The sequence below is a fragment of the Schistocerca gregaria genome, unplaced genomic scaffold (assembly GCF_023897955.1).
Source record: "Schistocerca gregaria isolate iqSchGreg1 unplaced genomic scaffold, iqSchGreg1.2 ptg000280l, whole genome shotgun sequence".
Taxonomy (NCBI): Eukaryota; Metazoa; Arthropoda; class Insecta; order Orthoptera; family Acrididae; genus Schistocerca; species Schistocerca gregaria.
Genome location: NW_026061773.1, coordinates 1,899,551 through 1,903,219, shown reverse-complemented (window position 1 = coordinate 1,903,219; position 3,669 = coordinate 1,899,551).

Genomic DNA, 3,669 nt, shown 5'->3' with positions numbered 1-3,669 from the left:
TTGACCCCCCCCCCCCCCTCTCTCTCTCTCTCTCTCTCTCTCTCTCTCTCTCTAACACACACACACACACACACACACACTCTCTCTCAATCGCGCGCGCGCGCTAGTTCTAATAAATAATTCAATTCATTAATGGTGTCGGAAGAGATGGTTAGCAAGAAATCCTTTAGGCTCCTCGTAAACTGAAATCTGTCAGTAGTAAAGCTTTTTGTGGCTGCCGGCAAGTTATTGAAAACATCGTTCTCCTTAATGATGGAGACTTTCTTGCACCAAAGTAATTAACTTACCAATTTTTGTGGAGATTATTCACTTCTAGTTATGACTTCATGAAATGAGCTGTTGATTTGAAAATATTCATTTGTTTTTAAATACAATATTCACGGGGAGAACGTATCTTCCATCTCCACCATGTTAACTGATCTATTTATATGATCCTTATTCTAAGTTGTGTTATATTAACGGTAAAACACAAAACATTACTTACATGCATTTCCACTGTTTTCCAACAAGCTAACAATTTTTCATGAATAATATATTAATACTGAAATTTTTAGAAAAATTTTGAAAGAGAGGTTTTGCAGGCAAATTTCAAAAATAAAAAGACCATAGTGTTCATTATAATACAACTTCTCCATGGTTTTTAATTCCTACTCCGAAGTTTTCTTTTGTTTTCTTTACTGCTTGCTCAGCAAACAGATTGAATAACATCGGAGATAGGCTACAACCCTGTCTCACTCCCTTCCCAACCACTGCTTCCCTTTCATATCCCTCGACTCTTCATGCCCTCGAGTAAGAAAACTGACCGTTAGAATTCCATGGTTCTGGGATAAATGGTTTGAGAGGAAAGGTACATTTAGTTAGAAAAGTTACGGAAAATTTAAAGTTGCATTGCACTTAACGTCGTACATGCACTCATTTAAATTCATAGTTTCTTTCACTTTCCAATAGTATGCATGCTGTACAAAAACATAACATTTGTTTCATGATATTTACTTTTTTATTTCTTGCAAGTCTTCTAGAACTTCTCTCGAAAACTTTGTGGGTAGATCTTGGCATTTGTTTTGTTCAGAAACGTTATTACTGTAGCAAACAACTGACTACGAGACAAGAAAAAATGTATTCAATAGGTGAAAGCTCAAAAACTACGGGTAAAATGTCCCTAGGCTTATCATCTCAAAGAAGAGATGGCACAGAGAAACAAGTGGGCATGTCTTACATAGCAAGCTGCCATTTAAACCGACATTTTAGTACCTTCAAATAAGGATTTGGAATAAAATACTTTCATATTCGCACTAAGTGTAAATCAGACTGGTACAGTCACCAATAAACAAAATTATTTTCATTGTTTTCGGGGTTCCTTTTGCCTTTCGGAATAAATATATTGCGAATCAGCAGTTAACATGCCTGGTTCCCCAAACAGGAGACGACTAGAAACTTCCGAAATGTGGTGGTGTAGAAGAATGCTAAAAAAGTTTTGATCGAATAGCTGATGGGGAGATACGAAATCAGATTAGGGAGCAGAGAAATTAATGGCACAAATTGACAAAAAGAAGCGATCGTGGGTAAATGTCATATTTCGATTCCACCCATCCGCTGTGACCCACGACGTTCTGCATTACTTTGATTAGTTGCATTTCGAAGGATACCAGTGGCCTTATTAAATGTTAACTGGGATTGCCTTCGTTTCTAGAGCAATTTATAACGTTCGTTAACTATGATTTTTTTCGGAATATATCGTGATGAACTCTGGGAGGAACCACAGAACACAGCTTAAATTGTCGTTGAAGAAACGAGTAGTGATTGTATTTTTACCTTTCTTATCCGACACGTTGGGGAATCCAAGGTATAATGGGGTACACAGTTGAAAACTTTGATTAAATGTACAAAATTGATAAATAAGAGAGTTACAAATTTTTATATGAACACATTATGATGTATTAATCACAAAAATATAAGAACATTGCCATAAAATAAAACAACAATATTTTCTCACTCAAAAACAAATTTATATCATTTGCACGCGGCAGAATGGGGTGGTAAATACAAGTGATTACAAAAACGTATAAAATTATCGGAAATGCAGAAAATATTGGCTTGCTCGGTATTTTTTTTAGTTTAAAGTGAGTATTAATGTCAAACTACAGTTTTCATGTATCGTATCCTGTTTACAAAATTCACACACAGGGAGACACTCATCATCTTCGCTATCTATTCCTGCACAAGAATCGTGTGTCCATTTTTTGCACGTGGAAAAAGCGACCCAACCTCCAACTGATTTTGAATATAACCCACCACAATATACACACTGACAGTCAGAACTTACCTCATAATCACTCTCGTTAGTATAGTATTCTTACTCCTTTCTTCCATTTATCTTCAGGCTCTTTCTCTCGTTTTTGAGTTCTTAATTTTATTCTCTTTCGCAAAAAGTTTTCTGTTTGCTCTTTCTTCTTTGTCAATGTTCTTTTTTCTATTTCTCCCATTAATGACTTTTAACTCTTTTTTTGTACGGCGAATCAGTTAAAACAACGTTGTTCCCCCTTTTCAGTCTCGCTCTTTTCTTGCTTTCGTTAACTTTTGACAAGAAAATCAGAATCTCAGGTGAAATATGAAATGAGGAGGTTGTGTTGTCAGTTGTCATCCAAGAGCACCCAAGATTAGAACAATTAGCCCCAATAACTTTGTTATTCTACGCGGCAGTTCATTGTAACAATTCGCTGAAACCTCGTCCCCTTGATTATCCAGCCCGTTTGAGTCGTCTTTTTCAGCTGGTGTGCTAGTTGGAGGCAATTCAAATTGTTCAGATATAATAACCCCTTCATCTGACGGCCTATCACGTCCGCTGTCAGTTGTGTGTGCCGATAGGAAGTGTGCGTCTTGAATATGGATGGGTCCGTGGGCCATATTGCAGTAGCTTCGAAACCTTTAATAGCGGTTTTCATTGTTGCGCTTTAGACGAAAGCTGAACCAAAAAGCGTTGAAATTTGAAAGATAGTTACGACTTTCCCTGCGTGGCTTCGCAGCCATTTTCGAAGCTGATCACTATAACGAGGATTTATAAAACAAACATCAAGCGGCTGAAGTCTGTGAGAGCAATGTGGTGGTGAAGAAACGCCACTCTCCCTCGCGTAGTCCATAACGTCATTGTTCGTGGTATGAGCTGAGTGGCCATCTGATATAAGGAGAACTGGGACGTGCTTTGATGTCTTAGAAAATACCACTAATTGTGGAAACCATACAAAGAATGACTCTGTGGCCATCCATGCGGTGCTGTGGACCTCAGCGCAACCTCCTGCTGTCAGTCCTAACTCAAATTCTTTCTGCTTCTTCTTTAGTGGAAAAATAATCGTAGGAGGAATGTCAGCTCCGCTTGCTGACGTACTAATGAGGATGGTTGCAGTTTCGCCCCTTTCTGCAGAGGTTAACGATCGCACTGGACGGTTCCCTTTGCAAGCTGCGATGTTCGATTGGTTTTTAGCATTAACCGAGACGCCTGTTTCATCACAATTAGTTATTTGAGAAGTCATTAGTTTGTGATTGTCAGTTACATTTGTTAGCAACGAAAAAAACCTATCGACAGCTACTTTATTAAAATCAATGATTCTTGTACCAGATAATGCTTCGGGCTTGCGAACAAACCCGCATTTGCTTCTTCATTGTTTCGTGATG